Source organism: Ailuropoda melanoleuca, chromosome 16 (genome assembly GCF_002007445.2).
Source record: "Ailuropoda melanoleuca isolate Jingjing chromosome 16, ASM200744v2, whole genome shotgun sequence".
NCBI classification, from domain to species: domain Eukaryota; kingdom Metazoa; phylum Chordata; class Mammalia; order Carnivora; family Ursidae; genus Ailuropoda; species Ailuropoda melanoleuca.
In genome coordinates this window covers 46,671,914-46,693,166 of record NC_048233.1, presented here as the reverse complement: position 1 = coordinate 46,693,166, position 21,253 = coordinate 46,671,914, and the positions used below count along the sequence as shown (strand labels likewise).

Genomic DNA, 21,253 nt, shown 5'->3' with positions numbered 1-21,253 from the left:
ACTTCCAAATGAGGCACTGTATGTGGCAGTCTGCCTTTCTCAAGAAAAAAAAAAAAGGAAGAGACAGAATTTCTGCAGGGTAGGCAGGCCTGCTGGAGGTACTTTTCTTAGGTTAATCAAGCCATGCCTGGTGGATTTTTCTATCCCAGCCAGGAAGCCCTCAGTTTAGCATACTGATAGGAACCATATTTCCCAAACCCCAAATAGGGTCACAGCATCGGACGGAGCACTGAGTTCTGCTTTATGAATGTAGTCATGTGAACTTCTTGCCACAGCACAAAAATGACATCATCTGTCATTAGCCATTTTATGAATTGTCTTTATGGAAGGTAAAAAGACAGGATGTCGGGACCACCCAGGGATACGGGGACAAGTGGTCTTCCCCCCCCCACCCCGCCCCCAGAGCCAGTGGTCTTTAAGGAGAGCAAGGTGCAGTCACAGGGATGGGGCCTCTCTGCCCCACAGACACGGTGAGCCTCGGTGACACGGCATGGCTCATGATTCCTGTGGTTAATGAGCTCACCCTTGGACTGCCGGCCGGTCTGCTCCGAGCTAGCTGCCAGCCTCTCGATGGGGGCTGTGAGTCAGCCCTGGGCCGTCACTCGATCCAGAGGGGCCACAGACCTGGGGAGCCTCCCCAGACCCGGGGCTGCAGCGTGTAGCTGGAGCGCGGCAGGAAGCCTGCTCGGTCCAAGCCGCCCTGCTCTCGGTGCCTGGCGCGGGGAAGCTGCTCCCGTTGCCCGGAATTCAGAGCACTGTTGAGAAACCCCTTGTCACACCCACAGCCATCCCGCCCCTGCTCTGGAAGGGGACTCACTGCACACACAGGGTGTCTTTGAAGCACTCCAGAGAGTTTACTGAATTAATCTCCTTTGTCCTGCACATAATTCCAGTGGAATTAGTCAGCTTTAATGGGTAGCATCTCATTCTACTTCCCTTTCTGCCTAGAAGTACACCGACTGGCTTCTTCCTCCAAGCGCCTTGCTGTTCCGCTCCTGGTTGGTGGCTGTTGGGCTGTGCGGTTAACCCGCGCAGGGCCACACTGGATGAGGAGGTGGGGGGTGGGGAGGGAGAGGACGGAGGCTTACTAAGGCACCGGGCAGGAGCCTTCTCATGTTTTATCCCGTTGAATCTTCCCCATGATCCTCCAAGGTAGGAATTATTATCCACTTTCTAGAAGAAGAAACTGAGGGTCAAGCCAGTTTTGTCATTTGCTCAAGGTCACAAAGCTGGTGAGGGGCAGAGCACAGATTCAAATTGGAGCCGTGGGATTCTATTAACCAGCCAAGCAGGCTTGCTTGGAGGAATCTCTATTCCTCACATTGTTTGTGTTTATTATTCCCCCTCGCCCCCCAAAAAAATCCTCGCCAAACCCCTCACTTTAGGAGACCTCATGGACTGCATGACCCTGTTCCCAGGCATGGGGTGATTTTTGGTAATATGATGACATGTGTTGCCAACTGCAGACAGGGTGCTGTCACCCGCTGGACCAGCCTGGCGGAGACAGAGATCCTACAGAAAGCTGACGTTCGGGCCCTTGCCTGCCTTCCAATGCTCGGGTGCTGAGAATACTCACTTCCAGGTTTGTCTGGCTGCCTGCTCCTTCACCCCCCACTGCCCCACTCTCCCCACCTAGCTCTCCTACCCTGGCCCCCAGCTTCTCCGCTCTGTGCTCTCTCCCCCACAGTCTTTCTACTGGAGCTTTCTAAACCAACGTGGACTCATATGGCACCATCTTCTGTTTAAAGCCTGCCATATGATCCTGCAATTTCAGTCTGGGTGTACATCCAAGGGAGATGCAGTCAGGATCTTGAAGAGATATCTGCACTCCCATGTTCGTTATTCACAGCAGCCAAGACATGGAAACAATCCAGATGTCCATCAGTGGGTGAATGGATGAAGGACATGCGGTATATACGTACAATGGAGTACCATTCGGCCTGAAGAAAGGAGGGAGTTCTGGCATTTGTGACCACATGGGTGAACCCGGAGGGCATTATGCTAAGTGAACCAAGCCAAACAGAGAAAGACAAATACGGTATGACCTCACTTGTATGTGGAATCTGAAACAGTGGGACTCACAGAGTAGAGTGGGGGTTGCCACGGGTTTCGTGGGAGCAGGGGAAGGGGGAAGGTGGGGGGCAGTGTGGGGCGATGTTGGTCGGAGGACGAACCTTCAGTCACAAGACGAAGAATTCCTGGCGGTCTAATGCACGCCGTGGTGACCATGGTTAACAATTCTACATTGGATACTTGAAATTTCTTAAGAGAGTAGACCTCAAGTGTTCTCACCACAGGGAAAGAAAAGGTAACCATGTGAGGAGATGGGTATGGTCACTGGCTCGATCGTGGTGACCATGTCATAATGTGTATCAGCACAGCACACTGCACAACTTAAGTATCTCCAATTTTTGTCGGTCGCATCTCAATAAACCTACTACGGCTCTCAAACCGTCTCCAGGCATTCCCTCCAGGGACCCGATTAAAGCGACTGCAGAGTGCGCCCCGTCCCTAACAAGGCAGCACGCATCCAGGCCGCTAAGCCCTTGTTGGCGTTATTCCTTCCACTGAGAAAGGCCTGCCCTCCTGGTCTGAATGGCAAACCTCCTTCAAGCGGTAGTTCAAACACGACTTCCTACAAGGAGACATGTGCTCTCTGTAACCCGCTGTGGGGTGCTGCCCACGCTCCTGTCGCCCTGAATTAGTATTTGTCGTCCCCAGTCGGCCCGCAGCCCTCAACACAGGGCAGGATTCGCTGGCCCGCTGCGCTTGCGTCCGGCCTGTGTAGCAAGTGATTTGCACTATTACTAGTAAAAGCACCAAAGTTTTCGAATGAGCTGCTTTTGTTATAAATTGGAGTGGATTCAAGGTTATTCTTACAACAATGTTGTTTTCACTCACTTGCGTGTTTTCCAGAGTAGACGAGAAAGGGGTGGGGTTGCACATGGCTTTGCTGTTAATTGTTCCATATGTTAAACAAAAAAAAAAAATGAGAAAGGGTCAACTGATCTCGAAGGACATTAGTGGGCTGTGGCTAACGCATGAGGGGTGCATGTCTGCATATGGAATTTATTACTTAGGCGTGTATGTGGGGGGGGGCACATGCATGTGTTGGGGGCAGGGTGCTTTATATATTCATGCCAAAAAATACCCCTAGGTGGGAGCAATCATTATTTCCACCAGGTTGAAGGTTAACTGTGATAAAGATGGAACAACGTAGAAAATACTTGATGTAATGTTACAGGGGAAAAAATGATAATCTCAAACTATGTGTACATTACAGGTACACGAAAAGTCAATACAAATCTGGCAGGAAGCAAAGCTAAGAAACAAATGAGCTGTGATTTGTGAGATGATAAGGTTTAAGGTGGAGTTTTTCTTGTAAGAATTTGAGCAGTATCTTGTCCTGCAGATCCCTCTCCAGACCACAGTGTGTAGTCAGCAAAGCTGTGGCTGTTATTAGCCCATCTAGCTTGATGCTCCCTGAGTTTCGAGGGGTAAGAGACCACCCCAACTGCGGTCAGCAGACCTTGTGCGCACTCTCCTCAAAAAGGTCGTTGATACAAAATCCTCCTTGCTAGTCATCCCTCTTTTACTCAGTCAGTAACCCAAGAGTAAGTAATCCAGCCATCCTTTTGCTAATGGTCCATTCTTTCCACCATGTCCTGGGCCTCCTTGCCTTTGACCTGGCTCCTGACCTCCCAAACTCTTACGACCGAGCCTTCTGCAATTGCTTGTTCCACAACCACCAAACCACAGGAGATCTCCCACTTTTTCTCCCAGTGCTCCTTCCCAGTCCCTCATAATGCAGGCCGACTTGCCCTGAGGACACCACATAACTTGCACCCCTCTCCAGTCATGGTTGTCCATCCTCCACACCCAGTCCCAGGGCTGGACGTTGTTGCTGCTGTCCTTGTTCCCAAACACTGTTCCCACAGTATTGTTTCTCTACGCTTTGAGGGCCATGCTGTTGAGCAACACTGCTCCCGGGATTCCCTGCCATGTTGCCACCATCTTCCAGCCACCATCATCCCTTTCATCCACTGAAGATGTGGGCACCTGCCTTATTGCCTTCTTTTACTCTCCCATCTCTGCTTTCAAGCTGGTTGACTTCAGTATCTGCGTGGATGGCTCATCCAACACTGTGGCCCCACCCGTGTCTTTCTTTTCCTTCCCAGTTAAGTTCCTCCAAAGAGTTGTCTATACTTACTGTCTCCATTATTCTTATTTCCCTCCCTCCCCTCAGCCATTCCAAGCAGGATACTGGCCCTGCATGCCACCAACACAGCTCTAGTTTAGGTCCCCAGTGACCGCCATGTCATCACATCCAAGGGATATTTGCCCAGCCTCATCTTACTTGCCCTCTCAGCAGTGACTGACACTGTTGACCATTTGCTCCTTCTGGAAACACCCTTCACTTGGCTTTAAAGACAAACTGTTCTCCTGGTTTCCCCGTATCCTCTGTAGGTCTACCCTTCCCATTCTCACTGTCAGGTCCTGATGTCCTTGTCCTCTTCTCTCTCTACAATCTCTTCCCAGGTGATCGCATCCTCACCCACAGCTTCAGCTCTCTGTGGAGAACATGGACATTTCTATCTCCACCCTCAGCCTCTTCTCTGAATCCCTGGCCCATAGAACCAACTCTTGACTTGGTATTTCCATGTGGAAGTCTCCAAGGCAAACTGAACAGTCCCTAAGCCAAATCCCATCTCCCCAACATGCCTGGTCCTTTTGGTGTTCTCTGTCTTAGAGAGCAGCACCACTGTCCACCTAGTTGTACAAGTCAGAAACCTAAGAGTCATTCTCGGTATCTCCTTACCTTACATATCCTATCTGCAATTTATCACCAAGGAGTGTTTCTTTTCCCTTGTCAAAGTTTCTCAACTCCATCTACTGCTCTTGATCTCCAGCTCAATGCCCTAGTTCAAGTCCACAGTACCACTGGCAAAGCCTATTGCTATAGCATGGGCTCTCCTATATTTAATCTGAGTCTCTCCAGTCATCTTCACAGAGCTCCTATAGGCATCTTCATGAAATAGTCATCTACGTCATCCTCTGCTTAAAACTCATGATGACTTTCCATCTTTTTAGGACAATGACAAAATCATTAATGTGGCCTACAGATTTCCTTTCACCTTTCCCCTCATCTCATTCATTCTCTCCTTCTAGCCTTCTTTCCCTTCCCCATTCTCCCTTGTTCCCCGTTGCCCCAGGGCCCTTGCACAGCAGTTCCCGATGCCTGGAACATTCTCCATACCCTTGGCTTAGTTAACTTCTACTTACACTTCACATAATAGTGCAGGCATCAGTTCCTGGGGGAAATCTCCCCTGACCTCCCAACAAGGGCAAATTTCCCTTTAATAAAGTTTCATAATATCATGTGTGTACTTCTTTATGGCACTAATAGCAATAGACAGTTACGAGACACTTCTCATGATTTGAGTAGTGGCTCTCTCCCACTCTCATTAAAGTTTCATGGGGGGAAGGAATCATATCTGATTTTGATCAACATTAAATCTCTAACACATAATATAGAACATGAACACCCAATTAAAAATAATGGCTTTAACCAAAAAATATTTTTTGTAGCCTTATTCTTTTACGTAGCAGTTATAACCATTTGCCACACATGTATTTATTTGTTTCTCATTTACTAGATTGAAAGTTCCACAAGGGCAGAGAATTCGTTACATATTTTATTCCTAGCACCTCACACAGTGCCTAGCATGGGGTAGTCACTCCACCAGTATTTTTGCATAAACACTCAGTGCTTAATAAATGTTTGTTGAAGGAAAAAATGTACTGTGCACAATAACAAAATAACCACCCTCCTCGGCAACAGTATGGTATTCAATTAGCCCATCTAGCTATTATGTTCTTGCATGCCTATATTTGCCATAAATAAATCCACTACATAAAATTATAATGATAACTACCAAATTTACCAAAATAGCTACCTTATCCTAATTAAGATATTAATTGAAAATTTACTATATTCAGGAGTAATTTGTTTATTTGCTTGTCTACCATTAAACTAATTGCCTCCAGAAAAGGAACTTCAGATAATGATAAACATCCCGTCCATAATTGCAGAGTAATATTTTAAGTAACTCTAGAGTTCTTGCTTGTCTCCTCCAGGCTGTGTTCTCCTTTTCATACGCAGTGCCAAATTGCCCTTCCAAAGGGTTTTTAAAAAATATTCGCAGCCACTGGTGGAAATGGAAATGCTCATTTCCCCCCAACAAAGAATGGGTTTTCAAAGAACAGAAGTGGCCATAGTGAGGAGTGGACTGAAGAAACTGGAACACGAGGTGGCAAAGCCAGATATCTAGGAGCTGAAATCCTAGGGGAGGCCACTGACACCCGCTTTTATGTCTTGTGCCAAGGTAGAGGAGGGAAAAGAGAGGCTCAGGATCAAGCTCCCACCTTCCCGGATTCTCCAAAACCTTACCTTACTGCTTCCTTTGGAGGTGGTCGAAGAAATCTTGGTCACTTACGCCACCTGCTGTCCAGATTGGGGAATGGCTTGCCGACGTCCACGCCTCCGGAGGATTTTTGTTTCAAGCAATTTCTACCCAGTTCCCTCCTTGGGCGTGACTTTCTTCTTTCCTCCAACAGCACACCTTCTGAGATATGGATGGAACAAAGGCAAGCTTGGGAGGTTGCCTTTGGGAAAACGGGCTCAGAGCTTCCACCCGTTGTTCTTATTTCTGGCGATGTTTTGGGTAATTGTTTTGATTCAGTCCGTTGTTAGGCTCTGAGCAGGCCCTGCGGTAACAAAGATGAATGAGACGTGATTTTTCTCCCCAAGGATGTCATAGTCTAGTGGGAGTGTCAGGCATGCAAACGAATAATTAAAATGCCAATGTCAGGGTAGAGACAACACGAACCGCAGGGAAACGTAGAGTGCCGCATGGCACCCGTGGAACCGGAGGGCTTTCAGAGAGGAGATGTGATGGGCCTGTGCTCTGGGTGAAGCGCGGGGGCTCGCAGGTGGGACAGATTACTATTTCGGGCCGACCAGATTGGTGGGGGCACCTGGGTGGCGCAGCAGCTTAAGCCCCTGACTCCTGGTTTGGGCTGGGGTCTGGAGACCGAGCCCCATGTTGCGCACTGAGCTCAGCATGGCGTCTGCTCGCGATTCTCTCCCTCTGCCCCTCTTGCTCCTACTCTCGTGCTCTCTTTCTAAAATAAATAAATCTTCAACAACAACAACAACCCAAAACCTGGCACGTTGCAAAACTGGGGAGGCCAAATATCTGCAGCTTGTTCTGGGAGCAGCAAGAAGGTGATAACTGCTATTAGCAGTTTGTTATAGACCCTTTTAGGCTTTTTTTTTTTTTTTTGGTCAGAGATAGAAAGAGTGCGCACAAGCGGGGTGAGCAGCAGCAGGCTCTCGCTGAGCAAGGAGTAGGATGCGGGACTCAATCCCACAACCCTGGGATCATGACCTGAGCCAAAGGCAGACCCTTAACAGACTGAGCCGCCCAGGCGCCCCCCTTTCAGGCTTTTAGAGATGTCTTTTTATGTGCATATTTGTGGATGGATATTTGTGTGTGTCTATGACTTCCTTTCATTTCTCTCAACGTTTTATTTTACACGTCTCTCCATGCTGGTGACTCCAGACCTACCTCATTCTTTTATCTTCTGCACAGTGTTCATTTGCATTGATCTCTCCCAGCCCTCCTTAGTGGACATTTGAGGTGGTTCGCAGTTTTTCACCTTGTATGTCTATCTTTACAGACATGTGTAGGGATTTCCTAGGAGGGAAGTTGCTCAGTCAAAGCGTAACTGCACTTAAACTTTTATCTGATATTACTTAATGGCCTTTTAAAATGTTTCTAGCAATGTGTACTCCTTGTAGAGCAGCTAAAGTAAGTCACGTAAGCTAGCGAGTCCCTCAAATCTTTCCCTGTCTGGTTTAATCCATGTGCGTGTTTTGCTCCCTGAAAGAAGGATCCTGACAATAATCTTAAAGGTGTGGAGTGATCTGCTTTTCACACGGTCGTAGTCACCACCTTCTAACGGTATTGTTCCCGTTTTATAAACGAACCGAAGCTCAGAGGAGTTGGGGTCTTGCCCACAGTGCCCCAGGTAGTGAGGACCAGAACTAGAACTCAGGCCTCCAGAATCCTGAACTTCTCTCTACTACTCTGTTGCTAGGCAACGCTTCTCCCTTTCGATTCTTGTGCCAATGCTACTTGTTGCCATGGTGCCGCTGGGACAAGGAGCAGCACATTGTCATTAAGCAGCGAGCTAGAATCTTAGCTCCTAGCAGAAAAGGGCCTTTATGCCCTATGTATGGGTGGCCAGAGAGGGCGGCTGGATGGAGCTGGCTGGCTACCATGTGAGTTACACGTGGGGCAGACGTTTGTCTTCACCTGTGTCCACCAGGAATGCCCGGGCAGGAGTGCTGTGTTGCCACGAGTCAGCATCCAAGTCCAGTGTGTGCCTTCTCTACTCAGTCTAGAAGGAACAGGGGTGTCCTTGGTAAACAGCGCCACGCTGGAGGCAGACCTGAGTTCAAATCCTGTCTCCACCACTTTCCTGTGAGGTACTTACATTGTCTGATTCTCAGTTTCCTCATCTGGAGGGGAGACCCGTGCCCACTTCACTGGGTTCTATATGTGGATTGAGCGAGCTTGGGGACCACCAATCACTCAGCCAAATGTCCAACGTTCACCACCGTTTATTAAGCACTCAGCACATGTAGCTAATGTGAGTATTGTTATTTTTATCACCCACCCACCTCCGTCCTCTTTGGATGCTTTGCAGGAGTCAAAGAGTTTCCAAAACATCTCTAGTATTCCACCACTCAACACCGAGGTGAAGGAGTACAAAAGCTCGTCATGTTCTTATCTTAAAGAACACTCACAAACAGGTTTTCAAAAGACTTGATGTAGTGCAGCTCTGTGCCTCAGAAACGCGTTATCTGCCCCAGGAATGAGGCATCTGTAGTAGGAGGAAAAGTGAAACTGTTTTTCAAAGACGACACAATGGAAATTGCGCAATTCGAATTACTGCAAATTGCCCTTTCAGCTGAATCCAAGGAAATTTTTTCTTGAATTCATTCACTTGACTTCTTGAACGCCTATTATGTCAGGCTCCCTGCGAAGGGTGGAAAGATGAATAGAACCCGGCCATCGCCCCAGGGTGCTCAGGGATTAGCAGGGGAGACGGGCATTTACAATCATTACAGCGACATGATAGCTGCCGGTGGTGGGGTCTGCGGCTGGTGGGGACCCGGAGCAGGAAGCCCTTACGGGGCTGGGGGGTGGTGGGGGAGTATCAGGAAAGCCTTCAGAAGCTGGAAGCAGCAGAGCAGGCAGACGAGGGGCAAAGGCACTCAGTGGAAGAACATGAAGGGGAAGCAGGAGAGACTGTGGCACGTTCGGACTGGGGCACAGGCTGCATGCAGGGTGCACTGGGGACAGAGGTGCAAGAGGCAAGTGTCTGCACCCCATGTCTCCGCCATGGCCAGGCTTGGCCCTGCACCACGGAACTCACACCTCCTGGAAGCTCTCCCTGCCCACTCCCCTTCTTGTAGTGCTCATGGCTCCAGGCCTGAGCCCCCTGTTCTAACCCCTGCTGGTGCACCCCGCCCCCTCCCATAAGCCCCCCAGAACCTCATTCTGGTTCAGAACATGAATGTCACCCTGGGGCAGCCAGGAGGAGTTGTCTCCATGATGAATAGTGCTGATGGCCTTTCCGAAGCTGTGTCTGGGGCACATAGCTTAGCTTCGAGACCTTTGAGCAAAGAAAGGCCTCATGTTTTCAGGTAAGGCAGAGCAAACACCATTGGTGGCCTGTCACTGACCCAGGAAGAAAAGACATCAGCCATTCCACATGTAGCTTCCACGGGGTCCCAGCTGTCGCTGAGGGTGTGGGTGCCGCTGTCAGCTCTTCCACCCTGGTCAGGAGGAGACTACTGAGTTGCCTGTTGTCAGTTCTCCCGGGACATCGGATCAGCCAGCTACCCCTCCCCAGAGCTGTCCTCGCTGGCACAGGGCTCTTCCTTGGGATGTTCCTGTCTTCTCTGTGGGTGTCGTTCCAGGAAGGATTCTGGACACATCCACGATGAACTGTCCCAGACAGACGAGAAGGACGAATGCCTGCGTGTAGCTGCTGGTCTGGCTAGCCGTCTGGATGCCTCCCTGAATGAATCCACACTGGCAGCCCCAGGCTGTGGACTATGCGACTCATGGGGGCGCCACGCCCATGGACTGGGGTGTGAATGTCACCTGCTGGAGTGATGTAACGCAGCCCCTCCACCCCAAGGTCTGGAGCTGGCCCCCTTCAGGGCTGGGGAGGTACATATGCGTGTGCATGTGGGCAGAGTGGGGAGAGGAGCAAAGAATACAGTGGCACCGCATACGCAACCCCCCCATAGTGCCTGCGTGCTCAGTGGGGGGCTTCGGGACGTCAAGGACTGTGCTGAGCAGACTTCATGTTGTAACACCTACATTTCCAGCCCACTAGGAATTGCTTCCGAATTCTGCTGAGTCTGGATGGACTCAAGGACATGAAGTTTATCACAATCACCCTTGTATTTAGCTTGGCTGAATGGAGGCTCGGTTCTTGTCTCCCTCCCAGAGTTCCTAGTCTAGAATAAGATGAGATGAACTGAGGAATTACCTACCCTTCCCTCACTGTGCACAGAAATAGCATCTTACTGCTAGCAACCTATTCTTGTTTTCCTGAATGTATCAGTGGATAGCGTTAGGGAACCTTAAGCTCCCATTGTCTTACGCTTTGGAAAGCCCCCTGTTAGGCAAATGTATGGGGGAAAGTGAAAAGAAGGCCAAAAAGTCCTGTTGCACAGACTCGAAGGAGATCAGTGAAACTCCACGGTGGCCCTCTGCTGCCTGCTGTAGGAATGAGGGCAAATGGTGGAAGTGTCCGTTTTCTCAAACGGATCTAACGATAGTGCCTATCTTAAGGTTGTTTCCAAAATTAATGAGATAAAACACATGTAATATACTCAGCACTTTACCTTGCATAAGTCAGCTCTCAGGAATATTAGCTATGATGATGGTATTGCTTTACTTTTATGGACAAAGCGTCTGAGCATTTCCAAGAAGGGAATCAAACATAAGCACAATCTGGGGCAGTGGCCATCATCACTGAGCACAATCTGGGCTATGCGCTGACTAACCAGATACACCCCCAGCCCATCCATCTCTGATTTTTAGAAAGTACAGATTCCAATGAATAACCACTTGTTCAAATAAAGCCAGGAGTGGAGTCATTGTGGTTGGCATTTCTCAACCGTCTGAGAGATAACGGGTCAGACCAAACCTTGCTTTTCCACTCAAGTCCTGAGCTCACTGAGGTCCGTGACCCCATGGTGACTGGCCAGCCAGGGTGGGTCCACAGAAGAACACTGGTCTTTGCATCCACTCTTTGCTTCATGGGAAGACCCAACAGCCGTGGAAATTCTGACCATAAGTTTAGCCCTGCACTAATAGGAGAGAAGGAAAATGGGAGGCTAGACCCTATTTCCTGTCTGAGATCTAAGCAAAGGGCTTTTTAGTTTAAGGTCCTGAAGGTCAGGAAAGCTTTCTTTGCCCTGCTTATGGGCTGGAGGGGTTGCAGGTTGAGTTCTTCTTACTGCCAGGACAGTTAGGCTCGATTGTCTATTGGCAGCTGACCACCGTTCCCCATTTTAGCTACTCTACCCTGTAGTGTGAGGGCTGGAAGCCTTGGTACTAGAATATTCCAGAATCCCTTGCCAGGGTTCTGTGTCAGATTCCACTCATCAGAGGGACTTGCGCAAGATTTGGAATGTGGAAAGTAGGTGGAGGCCGTTGTGTTGTTTCTCTGGCAGTCCGGAGCAGGCGTGCGGCTCTAGCAGATGTGAGACATTGCAGAGGTCCGGGCTTGCCTCTGGGGATCACTGACCCTGGGGCTGCAGCCAGCTGGAGCATTGCTGGTTTCCTCTGCCTGCTGTGATTTCCTTCTTCTGAGACCCAGAAGGAAGTCTCAGAGCCAGCCATGGCTTCCCCTGACTTTTGTTCTTTTAGTCCCTTTCAACTGTTCTGCAAGCATCAAATTCTCTGGACAGAATCCCTTCCACTTAAGATATCCAGACAGGTATTTCTGGTTCCCTGACCAGTAGAAAGTGGCTAGCTTGAAAAGTCTTATTGGCTGGACTGAGAACTTAGGACTTAAGTGTTTTGTTTTTCCTGCGTTATTGAGTGCTTGCTACAGTAGTGCAGGCAAAGGAATGATCCTTGAGCCTTATTTCTGCCCCAATGACCTAAAACCGTGCTTTATTTCCGAGAAGTAAAAACAGAAACAACGGGTCTCTCCACCCAAAGATAGATCCTCAGGCTTTCTATCAGTTTGAAACATGTTTTAAATCTGTAAATACCTGCAAGGAAACTAATGCTCCATGAATTACTATGATTTGATAATCACTTCATCCAACCCATTACTAAGATCCTTTTGGGAAAAAGCTTAATTTAATTTTATGCATAAAAACCATTATGAATGCATTACCAGGTACAGAAATGAAAGAAAAAGCACACCCGTATTTGAAGCAACCTGACAAATCAAGTTGTTTTGATTTTCTTGTTCCTGCTTGTCTTATCCACAGGCATATGTAATTTTACGTATTACTATTACGCTAACTATTGTGAAAACACAATTTATGATCTGCGTTTTGCACTTAACAGCGTGTTAATAAAATTTCCATCTTGTTATACAGACTTCCTAATTGTCATGTTTAATTATTTCATTACCTTTAGTCGAGTGAGTTGATCATAATTTACTAACCTTTTCCCTCATGACTGAATATTTAGGCAGGTTCTAATTATTTTGTTAGTATGCTTACTGCTTCAATGAACATCTTTTTGCTTCTGTTGATTAATCTTCTCAGGAAAAATTCCCACGAGTAGAATTTCTAGGCCAGGAAGCCTCATTTACACATCTGGAACGGATTTCCCCTCTCATCTCACCTCATCGCCCTAGATCTTATGCTCGATTAGTTACCTGAATGGGCCAGAAGGAAAATGGGAGGAGTCGGAGAGCCTGGAGTTCCAAAGGGAAGCGGAGACTGGGAAGAGACTCCAGGATGGGGGAAGACACAGACGTCACCGCAGTCTCTGTATTAGTCAGAAGCAGCGACAAACAGCCCCAAACATTTTCCATGATGAACACGGCTCTTCATCCTAAGTCTGCACCCTGTCAGGGCTGTTGGCACTCTCTTCGTGCAGCCAGCAGATGGCGCAAGAGAGTGAGTAGCACGTAGGGGATTGTTTGGGGGACCTGTGAGTGGTCTCCCTTCTGCTCACATTCGATTGTGCAAGTCACCAGGCCTCCCTTAACTGCAAGGCAGGCTGGGAAGTGTAGTTTCGGCGTATGCCCAGGAGGAAGAGGGGAGTGTGGATAGCGGTGTGCACACGCAGTCTCCACCAGAGCCTTTTTCAAAATTTAGCCAAACAAGCCTGAGAACAGGAAGGACCAGGCAGTGGAGAGAAGTGGAGCTCTGTCACTTGCAAACACTTTGCATGCAGGGTGATGTGCCTGTCCAGAGGCTGGCAGGGTGGTTTGGGGTTTTTTTTTTTTCCATGAATAAATTGATTTTATCCTCATTTTAACAAATTTTATTTTGTTAAGTCTTTTAATTCCAGTGTAGTTAACATACCGTGTTCTATTAGTTTCAGGTGTACAACAATGATCCAAGAGTTCTATACATTCCTCTGTGCTCATCAAGATAAGTGCACTCTTTAACCCCCATCACCTGTTTCACCCATCCTCCCCACCCCCCCTCTGGTGACCATCAGTTTGTTCTCTACAGTTGAGAGTTTATTTCTTGGTTTTTCCCTTTCTCTCCCCCCCCCATGCTTGTTTGTTTTGTTTCTTAAATTCCACACATGAATGAAATCATATGGTACTTGTCTTTTTCTGACTGACTTATTTCATTTAGCATAATACTCTCTAGCTCCATCCATGTTGTTGGAAATGGTAAGATTTCATTCTTTTTATGGTTGAGTAATATATACCACATCCTCTTTGTCCATTCAGCTATCGATGGACACTTAGGTTGCTTCCATATTTTGGCTATTATAAATAATGCTGCGATAAACATAGGGTGCATATAATCCTTTCAAATTAGGGTTTTGTGGGTTTTTGGGTAAATACCCAGTACTGTGATTACTAGATCATAGGGTAGTTCTATTTTTAACTTTTAAAGGAAAATCCATACATACTGTTTCCACAATGGCTGCACCAGTTTGCGTTCCCACCAAGAGTGCACGAGGGTTCCCCTTTCTTCACATCTTCCCCAAAACCTGTTGATTCTTATGTTTTTTATTTTAGCCATTCTGACTGGTGTGAGGTGATATCTCCTTGTGGTTTTGATTTACATTTCCCTGATGAGGGATGTTGAGAATTTTTCATGTGTCTGTTGACCATCTGTATGTCTTCTTTGGAGAAATGTCTGCTCATGTCTTCTGCCCATTTTTAAATTGGATTATTTGTTTTTTGGCTGGTGAATTGTAGAAGTTTTTTTTTATATATTTGGGTTACTAACCTGTTGTCAGATACATCATTTGCACATATCCTCTCCTATTCAGTAGGCTGCCTTTTAGTTTTGTTGGTTGTTTCCTTCACTGTGCAGAAGACTTTTATTTCGATGAAGTCCCAATAGTTTATTTTTGCTTCTGTTTCTCTTGCCTCAGGACACATATCTAGAAAAATGTTGTTACAACCCATGTGAGAGAAATTACTGCCTGTCCTCTCTTCTAGGATTTTTATGGTTTCAGGTCTCACATTTAGGTCTTTCATCCATTTTGAGTTTATTCTTGTGGATGGTGTGAGAAAGTGCTCCAGTTTCATTCCTCTGCATGTAGCTGTCCAGTTTTCCCAGCACAGGTGTTGAAGAGACTGTCTTTTCCCCATTGTGTATTGTGCCTCTTGTGTTGACAGAAGCTGGAAGTTTTCAGCAATGGCTACATGATCACACAGTCCCTGTGATTTTCCCCCCATAGTCAACACAGGAAGAGGAACAAAGGAGTCACTTTTTACTCTTTCCTGGATTTCAGGGGAAGCAGACACTAGTAAGATGACCGCTAACCTCCTACTCCTCCTCCTTCCCTCCTACAGCCTGGTTCCTTCAGCTCTTGACCTTCATCGGCTCATTCTGGCCCTAGGTCTTTGGTCCCATTTTTCCAGTGTTCTCATCTCAGACCTTCCTTCCTTATTTATTGGATGTTTAGTATGTGCTGGTCATTGTGTTAAGAACTTCAGACATGCAATGGGAAGAAAAACGCATTGCTGTAGTTTGAGCTTGTCAACCTAGAAAGGTGGCAGAAACCCATTAAGGGGTAAACACTCTTTTTGTTAGGGACACACCTTAATGGATTTGTTTGGCTATAAATGCAGAAGCTTTGCATAGAAGAATCAAACAGGAAGGGGCGCCTGGGTGGCTCAGTCGTTAAGCATCTGCCTTCAGCTCAGGGCGTGATCCCGGTATTATGGGATCGAGCCCCACATCGGGCTCCTCCACTGGAAGCCTGCTTCTTCCTCTCCCACTCCCCCTGCTTGTGTTCCATCTCTCGCTGGCTGTCTCTATCTCTGTCAAATAAATAAATAAAATCTTAAAAAAAAAAAAGAATCAAACAGGAAGAACTTAGCAGCAAACAGAAACGGGGGGGGGGGTTGGGGGAGAGGATTGCTCTGTGAAAAGGAAAGAGTTTTAGGAGAATTTGGAGCTGTCTTCTGGTGGGTCCTCGTGAAGTTACTGGAGATAAATGTTTCAGTCCTGGCTGTGTTTTAAAATTATCTGGGGGACAGTGACATTTAAGACTCTAAAAAATAAATTAAAAAACTTGAAATCCAGCATACTTAGAGAAAATTACAAAAATCATATACGTGTACAGCCTGATGGATTTTCACAAAGTGAGCATATCTGTGTAATCATCATTCAGATAAAGAAAGGAAATATTACCAGTATCCAGAAGTCACCTTCCTGGTCCCTCCTGGAACAGCCCTACTCCTCCAAGGCACCCGCCACCCCAACCCCTAACAGCATAGTTCAGTTTGGGCTGCTTTTGCTTTTTATACAAATGGAAGGGTGAAGTATGTCACTTTCTTGCTGGACTTCTCTTTTTCAACATTATTTTTGTGAGATTCAGTCACGTTGATACAAGTAGCACTTTTATTCACATGCAGCATGAATGTAGCAAGGATGTATAGTATAGATATTCCTCAATATTTTCGTCCACATCTGTTGTTTCCAATGTGGGCTATTTTTCATATTGCTGTTTGAACACTTTTAAAAAATGCTTAAATTGTGGAAAAATAAATAGAACATAAAAATTGCCAGTGTAACCACTTTAAGCATATAATTCAGTGGCATTAATTACATTCACTGTCTACTGTCTACTTCCAGAACGTTCTTGCCTTATAACAACTTTATTGAGATTAATTCTCACACCATACAATTAACCTATTTAAAGTGTAAACTTCAGTGGTTTTTAGTATATTCACAGAGTTATGAATCATCCCCACAATGAATTTTAGAACATTTTTATCACCCCCAAAAGCAGTCACTCTCCATTTCTGCCTATCGCCCCCTCCCCCCACCCACATATCTGCCCTAGGCAACCACTAACCTACTTTCCTTCTCTATAGATGTATAAACGTTCCTGTTCTGGACATTTTGTAGAAATACAATTCTATGTCGTTAGTTCCTTTGTGACTGGCTTCTTTCCCTTGGCAGCACACGCTTGGGCTCATCCATGCTGCGGCATGCATCAGTACTTCCTTCCCATTTAGCGCTGAATCACATTCCACTGTGCAGATATAAACACTGCATTTATTCATTCATCGGTTGATAGACCTTTTACAGATGTAGATGATAAGATCCTGAAAGTCAGTTTGTTCTGTAACAATAGATTTTTAAAAAATAACCCCTCCCCACCCCACCCCATTCATACCTGTCCCCAGGGATCTGCAGAGAGAGAGCGTCCTTGGAAGAAGTAGGGTTGGGGGCACTTTGGAGACGAGACTTGGAGCCAGGTAGGGAGCTGTGGCTTCTTCAGTGAACAACAGCCAAACTTGGGTCTGAGTCCGCATGAGGGAGTTGTGTGGAAGCCCAGCCAGCGTCTCTGCGGATTCCCCTTGTCCTTCCCTATCGACATAAGTTTGTTCCATCAGCCATGCGTGAAGCCACGGCAGATGTTCTCCGTGCGGCAAGCAAGGATCTTCTTGAATGTCACCCAAGAGAAGGATGTCTGCCTATGACACACAACCTCGCTGGCCTCCATCGTAATGGCAGTCCATGCAAGCACCCCCTTTGCAATAGAGGACGGTTTTCTTAATAGGCTGAAGGGTGGTTGTAGCTTGGAAAAAACCCAAAATGCAGCACACATACTTGGGTGAGATGGGATGGGAGGGGACCACATTCCCATTATATAGATGAGAAAATGGACATTTAGTGTGGTTAAGGGATTAGGTCAAAATCACAAGGATAGAAAGTGATGGAGCTAGCATTTGGATCGGTTGCTTTGAGTACCAGCCCTATGTCGTGAGGCTGTCCACCACACCACCTGACAAGTTAGTGCTACACGTAGAGGAAGGGTCCTGTACTCTAAATTTTTCACATGGCCCAGTGCAGATCTACTTTAAGCCCGTCTCCACGCCACTCTGCGCTCTTTGAGGCTGGCCTTTGTGGATTGAATCAAAGGGCTCCTTTGCTTTCTGGCTTCCAGCTGGGTTTGGCCAATGCCAGACGCCAGAGGGCAGGAAGGGAGCAAGGCTGGGTTACTCATTCCCCTGAGTCTCCTTCTGCCAGGCATGGATTGGCTGTGTCTCTAGGCTGACAGCTACAGCTCTGCTCCAAGGTCCCTTTCCTGCAGTGTTCTTTCTGGTTCTAGGACCTTCTCCCTTCCCTGTCCCTTCAGCCTACAATGGCAGTGGTCCCTTCTCTTCCTACTCCAGGGTGCTTCACGATGTTTGTGGCTTCCATTAACCTTCCTAAATAATCCCTTCCCTAAAGTCTCTTTATTTAACCTGTTGGGTGGAGGGTAACAGCTTTTCCCGGACCTGAACAATCCAGCCCGCTGCCTCCGTGCTCACTCGACTTGGCCAGGCCCTGGGATTGGGCCAGATGAAAACCAGAGAACGAAAAGAAAGGGAGGGACCAGAATACCAACCAGGACGTAGAATTTGCTCTGCTGGGAGCAACGCTGTCAAAAAGCCCGGCCTCCAGCCGCACCCACCTGGTCCTCGCTCACACCCTCCTGCCCTCACATGGCTGCAGCCCCTGCTGCCCCATGTTAGCTCTGGCCTAGAGCTGGGGAGTCCCTGCCATTCCTGCCCCGCAGATGTGGGAGGGGGACAGATGACACAGGAGGACCTAAGATCTGGGGTTGGAACCTCGGGTGGGTTTTTCCAGAAACGTTTTGCATATACTTCAGTCACCACAGTGGGATATGTTAGATACATTCAATCAAGAATAACATTCAATAGAAAATGAATTTTGTGGGTGACTGGGACCTAACATTGTTTCTAGGGTGACATGCCAACCAAGTACCAAAGACAATCACATGTCCTCATTTACCAGGTGAAGATGGAACACACGTAAGCGACACCCCTGTCATTTACAGGGACACAAAGCAGGATACTCGAGGTTCCTAAATCACATGAAAGCTGCCCCCACCCTTCTCCCTCTCCCTCTCTCCCTTCCGAGGAGAACTCCCAGCTGCTCTTTGATAGCCATTCAGGGACCCCACTGGTTTCCAGTGGCGTGGGCCCATCGGTCAGGTGAAGAACTGCGCACGGCTGGCCTCAGTCAGACTTCACTGGCTCTCCTCTGACAATCGAGCAGCAGCTGGAAGCACATTGCCTGGACATTGCCTGGTTCCTGTCTTCTGTGGTTCCGCTGAGTCCCTCCAGCAATGCCAGCCCCCGGTATTTACACATTCACGCCCTGTGGAGCCAGACATGCCTCGGACATGACCCCAGGCCTGGGATGCAATTCACTGGCTGCACTTGGACGCTGTGGCCTGCTCACCCAGCTGACCAGGGAGGGGTAGAAAGGACTAGAAGGCACATTTTCAAAGTCCCAAAGCAGCTTTGAGTTAGCAACTGAATGGCCGTCTTTAGTATACGTTGTGATCAATTTTTTGTTTGAATGTGTGTCTGAAATGGCTCTCTGAAATGATAACAGTTATCAGTGAATATATGGAAATATCTGCTTAATAAATTGTCAGGTTATAAGCAAGTTGGAGGCACTGTGATGGAGAGGAAAAGCTGTTAGTTTTCACGTTACACACTAGGAACTTTAACTGGTCAGCTGTGTGTCCGTGGCAAGGTTACTTAACCTCTCTGAGCACTTTTCCTCAAATGTGAAGTAGAAATAACAACACTTTACTTACGTTTTGAGGCTATAGGAAGTATCGAATGGGACAAGCACGTAAAGCGTCTACTAATTTCCTGGCATAGTTGAAGCTGTTTGTAAATAAATCGTAGATAATATCGTCAGGATGTCCTTTAAAACATGAAATGAATCTGTGGATATTGGCTACAATGACTATAGAGAACAGTAGAGGGCAGACTTTACAAAGTTATTCATGAAACATGGTCTTTCAACTCCTCTTCCAAGAAGAAAGCCAGAATTCCAGAAATGACTTTCTTAATTGCTTTAGCTGAAAGATGCCTCTATTGCTACTTATAATTTCTTCACAGAAACTGGGGCTTTCTTGTTTTGCAAGGATCCCAAAGGAGAACATTGGGCAATATTTAACCAACAACTTTCATCACCAGGACATGTACGGCTGGTCTCCAGATTCCGGTGGAGCATTTTTGACGGGTTACTCTGACCACTTTCCCGCCTGTCATAGATTTAATGGTAAATCAAGGAAACAAAAGATGCCAAACTCTCTTGACCTCATTTCAAATTGCATCATGTCAAAATAGCATGAAGTTTGTGACTAGAAGCATTATGGGATACAGAAAGCCAACTCGCTGCTGACTGGAGATCAGGTTACATTTAGCTCATAATTAGGATTGCGGTGGTCGTGAATTCCATTCCATTAGAGGAGGATAAATGGGCATTTAGTAAATATTTGTGGAAATCTGAAGAGGTTCTGAAGTGTGAATGTTTGCTCCTGTCTACACTGCTGGCCCCAGTCTCTGGGGGAAGGAACTAGCCTCACTCATCCTCCACAGCAGTAAGTAATATGGCTGCTTGACATAGTTAATAATTTGGAGATGAAAAAATGGCACCTTGAGTTGCTTAAAACCAGTATTTCTTTGGTTACCAAAGATGAACATTTTTTTTCCCTGCGGATTTGAACGTTTTTGAATGCCAACCATGTGCTATGTGATACGCTAGGAAAATGACAGGCTGATAGAATTGGGCCATGTATGTTTTCCAAGAATGATAGCAACGATTTACAAAGAACCCCTTGCAGAAGTTAAGAAAAAAACAAAAAACAAAAAACAAATCAGTACTCAAATACAAGACTGAGCCAAAGATATGGTCATTGACAAAAGATTGATCAAGATATGATCCAATGTTTCTCCTTCTGTTCTATGATAAACAATGTTGTTATAAGGACAGAAAGGCCAAATTGTATTTGTATGTATGGTTCTATACCCCCAAGCCATGTAATCCAACCCTGCACACCCCGCATCTCTCCCCCCCCCCCCGCCACAGGTGCAGAGGACCACAGTTTTGCTGTGCTGAGCTGGGAGGAAGTAGACCTATGAACCTGAAGGGTATGAGGAGCAATTTCCCAAGCAGGTGGCTGGCATTGCCCCAAGGGCACAAATATCAGAGAACGGGGTTGTGAGAGAAGAAAACGAGAGAGTGGAGTTTTGGAAAGACAGAAAGAGGATTAGAGAGGATTTGAAGAGAGTTTTGATGTCTAAACCAGGGCTACACAAGCTGGTTGTGAGCTATTTGTTGTCTGTCTGGGCTACACTAATTGCAAAAATTGAGAGCAAGCTTTTAGAAACTTGTATGGAAATTTGACATTGCTGCGATACCCAACGCCTTGTTGAGCCCAGAGCAGGGCAAGACACGCGCTAGTCTCTCGCAGAAGGGCCACGTTCCAGCATGCGATATTCCAACGTTATTTTATCAACTGTAGCTCAAAAGTGTGTAAAAATTGGAGAAAACGTAAGATTATAAAAATGAACTCTTAGTGTTTCTGCACTATTGGAAGTCATTTGGGCCAACTTTTAAAAGATGTGACTTGGGTAACCAGACTTGCGTATTCACTTGATATTTTGACAATTT

At 46.8% G+C, this 21,253-nt stretch overlaps 1 long non-coding RNA gene across 1 annotated transcript; it reads left to right on the top strand.

Moving 5' to 3' along the window:
• Positions 1 to 1,004: 1,004 nt before the first annotated feature.
• On the top strand, positions 1,005 to 2,051 carry LOC117796791. The gene is made up of 3 exons (XR_004621455.1): positions 1,005 to 1,152; positions 1,467 to 1,582; positions 1,850 to 2,051. It is a non-coding gene; the product is annotated as an uncharacterized LOC117796791 (long non-coding RNA).
• Positions 2,052 to 21,253: the final 19,202 nt, after the last annotated feature.